Raw genomic sequence first — 10,573 nt, forward strand, 5'->3', positions numbered from 1 at the left:
TCTCGCTGGGTGCGAGTCTGTAAGGAGTAGGAGCTATTGGTGCAGCTCCTGGTACAAGATCTATTTGAAATTCAACGGATCGATGTGGGGGTAATCCCGGTAATTCTTTCGGAAATACATCGGGAAATTCTTTTGCAATGGGAACATCATTGATGCTCTTTTCTTCAGTTTGTACTTTCTCGACGTGTGCTAGAACAGCATAGCAACCTTTTCTTATTAGTTTTTGTGCCTTCAAATTACTAATAAGATGTAGCTTCGTATTGCCCTTTTCTCCGTACACCATTAAGGGTTTTCCTTTTTCTCGTATAATGCGAATTGCATTTTTGTAACAAACGATCTCTGCTTTCACTTCTTTCAACCAGTCTATACCGATTATCACATCAAAACTCCCTAACTCTACTGGTATCAAATCAATCTTAAATGTTTCGCTAACCAGTTTAATTTCTCGATTCCGACATATATTATCTGCTGAAATTAATTTACCATTTGCTAATTCTAGTAAAAATTTACTATCGAAAGGCGTCAATGGACAACTTAATTTAGAACAAAAATCTCTACTCATATAGCTTCTATCCTCACCCGAATCAAATAAAACGTAAGCAGATTTATTGTCAATAAGAAACGTACCCGTAACAAGCTCCGGGTCTTCCTGTGCCTCTGCCGCATTAATATTGAAAACTCTTCCGCGGCCTTGTCCATTCGTGTTCTCCTGGTTCGGGCAATTTCTAATGATGTGGCCCGGTTTTCCACATTTATAACAAACTACATTGGCATAACTTGCTCCGACACTACTTGCTCCGCCATTACTCGTTCTGACACCATTTGTTCCTTTCGTTCTATTAACCCCTGGTCCGTAGACCTCACACTTCGCTGCGCTATGACCATTTCTTTTACACTTGTTGCAAAATTTGGTGCAGAACCCCGAGTGATACTTTTCACACCTTTGGCATAGCTGCTTCTGATTGTTGTTGTTGTTGCGGTTATTATTGTTGTTGGGATGATTGTTGTAGTTGCTGTTGTTGTTGTTGTTGTTGTTGTTGTTGTTGTTGGGCAGTTTGTTGTAGTTGCGATTGATGTTGCGATTGTTGGGATAATTGTTGCGATTATTGTTGTAATTGATGTTGTTGTTGTATTGGTGATTCTTATCACCGTTTTCCTCCCACTTTCTTTTGACTTGCTTCACATTGGTCTCTTCAGCAGTCTGTTCTTTAATTCTTTCTTCAATCTGGTTCACTAGTTTGTGAGCCATTCTACATGCCTGTTGTATGGAGGCGGGCTCGTGTGAACTTATATCTTCTTGGATTCTTTCCGGTAATCCTTTCACAAACTCGTCGATCTTCTCTTCCTCATCTTCGAACGCTCCCGGACACAATAGGCACAATTCTGTGAATCGTCTTTCGTACGTGGTAATATCAAATCCTTGGGTTTGTAACCCTCTAAGTTCTGTCTTGAGTTTATTGACCTCGGTTCTGGGACGGTATTTCTCGTTCATCAAGTGCTTGAATGCTGACCACGGTAGTGCGTACGCATCGTCTTGTCCCACTTGCTCTAGATAGGTATTCCACCATGTTAACGCAGAACCTGTGAAGGTATGCGTAGCGTACTTCACTTTGTCCTCTTCAGTACACTTACTTATGGCAAACACCGATTCGACCTTCTCGGTCCACCGTTTCAATCCGATCAGTCCTTCAGTTCCATCAAATTCCAAAGGTTTGCAGGCAGTGAATTCTTTGTAGGTGCATCCTACACGATTTCCTGTACTGCTAGATCCAAGGTTATTGTTGGTATGTAGCGCAGCCTGTACTGCGGCTATGTTTGAAACTAGAAAAGTACGGAATTCCTCTTCATTCATATTCACAGTGTGTCGAGTAGTCGGTGCCATTTCCTTCAAAATAGTCAAATGGAACAAGTTAATCATACAGAATATTAAGAGTAGTTAATAGTATTTCGTAGCATAATATGAACTCATTTATAAAAGCTTTTTCTTCATATTAGCGTTTTATAAGTTTAAATTCGGGTAGTACCTACCCGTTAAGTTCATACTTAGTAGCTAATATACAATTCAACTACTACAATTCTATATGAAAAACTGATTATAATAATATTTCGCGTTCAAACTTTTACGCAATATTTTACAAACTTACAATACCGCTTATTTTACATATAGCATGAAATATAGCACACAATAAATTTGATACAAGATGGTTGTGAAGATAATTCTAGCTAGTACACAAGTCGTTCAGCAAAGGCAATAAAGACACGTAATTCATACGTCCAGAAACAAGTCATGCATTCTGGTTTTACTAGGATTACTTCCCATCCTTGGTCTTGTGGAACATAACCGTTATGGCCGTTGATAAGATAGCGTGTTGTAACGTCGTCAAAGGGAAGAGGGTTACGTAATGTCCAACAGTCCTGTAACAATCTAAAAACCTCATTTCTTACCCCAATTACCGACTCCGTCACTTGTGGGAACGTTTTGTTTAATAGTTGTAGCCCGATGTTCTTGTTCTCACTTTGGTGAGAAGCGAACATTACTAATCCGTAAGCATAACATGCTTCTTTATGTTGCATGTTAGCCGTTTTTTCTAAATCACGAAGTCCAATATTCGGATATATTGAGTCAAAATAATTTCTTAACCCATTGCGTAAAATAGCATTTGGGTTCCCCGCAATATATGCGTCAAAGTAAACACATCGTAACTTATGGATTTTACAATGTGATATCCCCCATCTTTCGAATGAAAGCCTTTTATAAACCAAGGCATTCTTAGAACGTTCTTCGAATGTCTTACAAACTGATCTCGCCTTAAATAGTTGTGCCGAAGAATTCTGACCGACTCTAGACAAGATTTCATCAATCATGTCTCCGGGTAGGTCTCTTAAAATATTGGGTTGTCTATCCATTTTGTGTTTTTATACTGTAAAATAGACAAGAGTTAGATTCATAAAAAAAATACTTATTAATACAAGCAATTTTTACATATATCATAAAGCATAAGCACACTATATTACATATATTACACCACACGAATACAACTATCTTATTCCGACTCGCTTGTTTCTTCTTCTTCGGTTTTGGTTCGTTTTGCCAAGTTTCTAGGGATATATGATGTTCCCCTAATACGAGCAGTAATTTTCCACATTGGTTTAGAAAAACCTGGTGGTTTAGAGGTTCCCGGGTCATTGTTACAACTTAAGGACTTCGGGGGTTGACGATACATATAAAGTTCATCGGGGTTGGAATTAGATTTCTCTATTTTTATGCCCTTTCCCTTATTATTTTCTTTTGCCTTTTTAAATTCAGTTGGGGTAATTTCTATAACATCATCGGAATTCTCGTCGGAATCCGATTCATCGGAGAATTGGTAATCCTCCCAATATTTTGCTTCCTTGGCGGAAACACCATTGACCATAATTAACCTTGGTCGGTTGGTTGAGGATTTTCTTTTACTTAACCATTTTATTATTTCTCCGACCGGTTCTATTTCTTCATCTGGTTCCGATTCTTCTTCCGGTTCCGATTCTTCTTCCGGTTCCGACTCTTCTTCCGGTTCCTCTTCGGGAACTTGTGAATCAGTCCACGAATCATTCCAATTTACATTTGACTCTTCATTATTATTAGGTGAGTCAATGGGACTTGTTCTAGAGGTAGACATCTATCACATAATATCAAACGCGTTAAGAGATTAATATATCACATAATATTCACATGTTAAAAATATATAGTTTCCAACAAAATTTGTTAAGCAATCATTTTTCAAGTAAACACGGTCGAAGTCCAGACTCACTAATGCATCCTAACAAACTCGATAAGACACACTAATGCAAAATTCTGGTTCTCTAAGACCAACGCTAGGATACCAACTGAAATGTCCCGTTCTTATTGATTAAAAACGTTCCATATTAATTGATTTCGTTGTGAGGTTTTGACCTCTATATGAGACGTTTTTCAAAGACTGCATTCATTTTAAAACAAACCATAACCTTTATTTCATCAATAAAGGTTTAAAAAGCTTTACGTAGATTATCAAATAATGATAATCTAAAATATCCTGTTTACACACGACCATTACATAATGGTTTACAATACAAATATGTTACAACAAAATAAGTTTCTTGAATGCAGTTTTTACACAATATCATACAAGCATGGACTCCAAATCTCGTCCTTATTTAAGTATGCGACAGCAGAAGCTCTTAATAATCACCTGAGAATAAACATGCTTAAAACGTCAACAAAAATGTTGGTGAGTTATAGGTTTAACCTATATATATCAAATCATAATAATAGACCACAAGATTTCATATTTCAATACACATCCCATACATAGAGATAAAAATCATTCATATGGTGAACACCTGGTAACCGACATTAACAAGATGCATATATAAGAATATCCCCATCATTCCGGGACACCCTTCGGATATGATATAAATTTCGAAGTACTAAAGCATCCGGTACTTTGGATGGGGTATGTTAGGCCCAATAGATCTATCTTTAGGATTCGCGTCAATTAGGGTGTCTGTTCCCTAATTCTTATATTACCAGACTTAATAAAAAGGGGCATATTCGATTTCGATAATTCAACCATAGAATGTAGTTTCACGTACTTGTGTCTATTTTGTAAATCATTTATAAAACCTGCATGTATTCTCATCCCAAAATATTAGATTCACGAACCTATAACAATATATACATATATATCAAAGTATGTTCAAAATATATTTACAACACTTTTAATATATTTTGATGTTTTAAGTTTATTAAGTCAGCTGTCCTCGTTAGTAACTTACAACTAGTTGTCCACAGTTAGATGTACAGAAATAAATCGATAAATATTATCTTGAATCAATCCACGACCCAGTGTATACGTATCTCAGTATTGATCACAACTCAAACTATATATATTTTGGAATCAACCTCAACCCTGTATAGCTAACTCCAACATTCACATATAGAGTGTCTATGGTTGTTCCGAAATATATATAGATGTGTCGACATGATAGGTCGAAACATTGTATACGTGTCTATGGTATCTCAAGATTACATAATATACAATACAAGTTGATTAAGATATGGTTGGAATAGATTTGTTACCAATTTTCACGTAGCTAAAATGAGAAAAATTATCCAATCTTGTTTTACCCATAACTTCTTCATTTTAAATCCGTTTTGAGTGAATCAAATTGCTATGGTTTCATATTGAACTCTATTTTATGAATATAAACAGAAAAAGTATTGGTTTATAGTCGGAAAAATATGTTACAAGTCGTTTTTGTAAAGGTAGTCATTTCAGTCGAAAGAACGACGTCTAGATAACTATTTTAGAAAACATACTTCCACTTTGAGTTTAACCATAATTTTTTGATATAGTTTCATGTTCATAATAAAAATCATTTTCTCAGAATAACAACTTTTAAATCAAAGTTTATCATAGTTTTTAATTAACTAACCCAAAACAGCCCGCGGTGTTACTACGACGGCGTAAATCCGGTTTTACGGTGTTTTTCGTGTCTCCAGGTTTTAAATCATTAAGTTAGCATATCATATAGATATAGAACATGTGTTTAGTTGATTTTAAAAGTCAAGTTAGAAGGATTAACTTTTGTTTGCGAACAAGTTTAGAATTAACTAAACTATGTTCTAGTGATTACAAGTTTAAACCTTCGAATAAGATAGCTTTATATGTATGAATCGAATGATGTTATGAACATCATTACTACCTTAATTTCCTTGGATAAACCTACTGGAAAAGAGAAAAATGGATCTAGCTTCAACGGATCCTTGGATGGCTCGAAGTTCTTGAAGCAGAATCATGACACGAAAACAAGTTCAAGTAAGATCATCACTTGAAATAAGATTGTTATAGTTATAGAAATTGAACCAAAGTTTGAATATGATTATTACCTTGTATTAGAATGATAACCTACTGTAAGAAACAAAGATTTCTTGAGGTTGGATGATCACCTTACAAGATTGGAAGTGAGCTAGCAAACTTGAAAGTATTCTTGATTTTATGTAACTAGAACTTGTAGAATATATGAAGAACACTTAGAACTTGAAGATAGAACTTGAGAGAGATCAATTAGATGAAGAAAATTGAAGAATGAAAGTGTTTGTAGGTGTTTTTGGTCGTTGGTGTATGGATTAGATATAAAGGATATGTAATTTTGTTTTCATGTAAATAAGTCATGAATGATTACTCATATTTTTGTAATTTTATGAGATATTTCATGCTAGTTGCCAAATGATGGTTCCCACATGTGTTAGGTGACTCACATGGGCTGCTAAGAGCTGATCATTAGAGTGTATATACCAATAGTACATACATCTAAAAGCTGTGTATTGTACGAGTACGAATACGGGTGCATACGAGTAGAATTGTTGATGAAACTGAACGAGGATGTAATTGTAAGCATTTTTGTTAAGTAGAAGTATTTTGATAAGTGTATTGAAGTCTTTCAAAAGTGTATAAATATATATTAAAACACTACATGTATATACATTTTAACTGAGTCGTTAAGTCATCGTTAGTCGTTACATGTAAGTGTTGTTTTGAAACCTTTAGGTTAACGATCTTGTTAAATGTTGTTAACCCAATGTTTATAATATCAAATGAGATTTTAAATTATTATATTATCATGATATTATCATGTATGAATATCTCTTAATATGATATATATACATTAAATGTCTTTACAACGATAATCGTTACATATATGTCTCGTTTAAAAATCATTAAGTTAGTAGTCTTGTTTTTACATATGTAGTTCATTGTTAATATACTTTATGATATGTTTTCTTATCATAGTATCATGTTAACTATATATATATCCATATATATGTCATCATATAGTTTTTACAAGTTTTAACGTTCGTGAATCACCGATCAACTTGGGTGGTCAATTGTCTATATGAAACATATTTCAATTAATCAAGTCTTAACAAGTTTGATTGCTTAACATGTTGGAAACATTTAATCATGTAAATATCAATCTTAATTAATATATATAAACATGGAAAAGTTCGGGTCACTACACCGTGAAAATTAGCTTGATAAGACTAATGAATCAGACCCCCAGAAAGGATAATCTCCTTAAAGATTAAAAATCAACTTTTAAGCCTGATATTACTCAATCCTTGAGATTGACTTTAAAGATTGAGAATTACAAACTCATGGAATTCTATGATATCTAAACTCAAGCTTGAACGAGAAAATATTTTGATCAAATTAAAACCGATTTGTTTTCTGAAAACCTATTTTCAATGCGTTCATTACCATTGAACGTAAAATCCTGAGAATTTATCAGAATTCATTAGGTCACCTAAACCAAATTGGGTGTCAACTGTAAGAACGGTGGTTGCATAGCATGGTCGAAGACAGGACCTTGTGCCAGATCGAAAAATTTTAGGGTGATCTTTACTATTGCTCCTACAAAGGATAGTAATTGCATCTGACACGTTGTGGACCATGAACATCTGCATGTCATTAGACATTGCCTTAACAGTTGCTTGTTCAACGCTTTCCTTTACAACCGGACGGTATTTTATCGAAAGGTAATATACGGAGCAAGTATACTGGACGTATTGCTTTCTTAATACAAGGTTAGCAAGTGGGTGACACAAAACAGCAAGTTTTTAGCTAAAATTTTGAAATCTGAAACCCACACAACCCACAAAAACATTTTGCAAACACCGGTGAAGGGTTATTCTGGAAAACTTATCAAGGATAAAAGCTAGAATGAATTTTCAAAAGATCAAATGTTTTCATAAAGATCCAATTTCCTTAAAGGATCTACATTTTCATAGTCATGTGGGACTGTAAACCACATCGTTACTATCATTGTTCACATCGCTGTATCAAAATCACCGATGTATAAAGTGTAAGAATAAAAAGTGATTCGAGTGAAGTGTGATTTTATTTCAAGTTCTGTATTGCTTGAGGACAAGCAAACGCTCAAGTGTGGGGATATTTGATAGTGCTCCAAACGAACATATATTTAGTCGTAATATCATCCCAATATGTAAAGTTTTTAGTTGTAATTATTCTAATTTTAAGTTGTAATTGTTTAAATAAATAAACGCGAAGACGAATCACGAAGATTAAAGAATTGAAGAAAAAGTGCCACTAAAACTGGAAAAGGGTCCTTAAAGCCATAGTGCACTCAAAAGCGTCCAAAAAAGTGAGTTAAAAGACTTTCGCGGATTTTGGGAGTTAAGGAAAATAATTTTTTGTGCAAATTACAAATCGCGTAACACAAAGTACAAGATATCTCCGCGTACGAAAGGACGTTCGAAAATCCGGAACCGAGACATAAACCGAGCATCAACGCGCAAGATAACGGACCTAAAATTACAAGTCTACTATGCATAAGAATATAATATATATATATATATATATATATATATATATATATATATATATATATATATATATATATATATATAAATTAAATAATAGCCACCCACGGTTAATTGATGGATGTACGCTGGACAAGCTGGCCATGCGATCACATGGCCAGGAGACACAAAAGTCATGCGATCGCATGACAGGAGATAGCTGGCCACATCTATAAATTGCAACGTTTTTGGACGAATTTTGTACATCTCTTTCTTTTTCCTTCCTCTGATCAATGTAATATATATTTATATTTATAATATTAAGTTTAAATTAAGTTTAATAATAATTGGGTTATTGTAAGAAATGTTTTAAGGTTTTGTAAGACGGAACTCTATCCGTGTAACGCTACGCGATTAATCACCACTGTAAGCTATGTTCTTCATTTTTAAATTAATGTCCCGTAACTAAGTTATTATTATGCTTATTTGAGCCGAAGTAATCGTGATGTTAGACTAAATATTAAAATGGGGTTATTGGATTTTGTACCATAATTCAGGTTTGGACAAAAGACCGACACTTGTGGACATTGGACTATGAACTATTAATAGATGGGGGGTATTGTTTAATCGAATGACAACTCATTGGAATCTGTCGAACCTATCTTCAAATTAGTTAATCTAATAATTATTAAATGATTATGCATGTCCTATTTAGTGACGTTTATACGACATCTTTTATGATCATTTAATTAATTATTCGGGTTGGGTAATTGATTATTCATTATGGCCAAGTGAATAAATTAATTTATCATGGACTAATTAAAACAGGGGTGGATTACATACAAGGGTAATTGGTGTAATTGTTAACAAAGTATTAAAACCTTGGATTATACGCAGTTGATAACCTGGTGTAATCATTAAACAAAGTATTAAAACCTTGTTACAGTTCGAATCCCTAATTAGTTGGAATATTTGACTTCGGAAATAAGGTTAATTTGACGAGCATTTTATAATTATGACCGATGGACTATTATGGATAAAAACCAGAAAGGTATCAAATAAATCCAGGACAAAGGATAATTAATCCAGATAAATAAATTAAAATCAAAACATCAAACATCATGATTACGGAAGTTTAAATAAGCATAATACTTTTATTTCATATTTCATCTTACCTTTATTTACTGTCATTTTAATTACTGCAATTTACTTTATCGCAATTTAAATTCTGTCATTTATATTATCGTCATTTACCTTTACGCTTAAAATATAAAATTGACAAACCGGTCATTAAACGGTAAAACCCCCCTTTTATAATAATAATAATAACAATACTATATAACTTATAAATATATTTATATACAAATATAGTTTAAAACATGTATAGCGTTAAACTTAGCCAGCTCCCTGTGGAACGAACCGGACTTACTAAAAACTACACTACTCTACGATTAGGTACACTGCCTATAAGTGTTGTAGCAAGGTTTAGGTATATTTCATAAATAAATAAATAACTTGTGTAATTTGTATCGTATTTTGTAATAAAAATAATAGTATTTCGTACTACACCTCGCATCACATTAATATCATTCGGTACTGTACCAAATAAATAAGTTGTAACCATCATGTTACCCGAATCATATACCGAATGAAATTCATAACCTCTATATACCGAATCATATACCGAATTATCATCAATACCGAGTCTCATATCAGATATCGAATCATCAATACCGAATGAATTTTCTCAAGTAAATCGAATCAGAATCAACATCAGTATCAACCGAATGTGATTTAAATCGCCATAACTGATCTTGTTCATCGTAGCAGGTTGTCACAAAAAAAAATTGATTTTCATCCAAGCTTCAAATTTGTCGAATTGAATCTCAAAAACTCATGAAATAGTATCATGATGCTGCGATTAACAGATATAATGAAGTAATGAGAGCCAAAACGTCTTCAAGTTTCAGGAATCGATCATGAACACTAGCTTGTTCTCCATGGAAGCTTGAAATTTGAAACTAAGATCTTGACGTTATTAGTTATCAATTCCTTCACGAAAAATGTTTGAAATCCTTTACATAACCATCGTGGATCGTTAACACATCTTGAATCACAATATATTTCTCAAATTCGATCGATGTTCAAACGTTTGACTTTTTACTCCGAAGTTTGACCACGCAATTTGAGCTCGTTAAAAGGATTTTGGATCTGTAACTTTGTAGATAG

The sequence above is a fragment of the Rutidosis leptorrhynchoides genome, chromosome 3, assembly GCF_046630445.1.
Source record: "Rutidosis leptorrhynchoides isolate AG116_Rl617_1_P2 chromosome 3, CSIRO_AGI_Rlap_v1, whole genome shotgun sequence".
Taxonomy (NCBI): domain Eukaryota; kingdom Viridiplantae; phylum Streptophyta; class Magnoliopsida; order Asterales; family Asteraceae; genus Rutidosis; species Rutidosis leptorrhynchoides.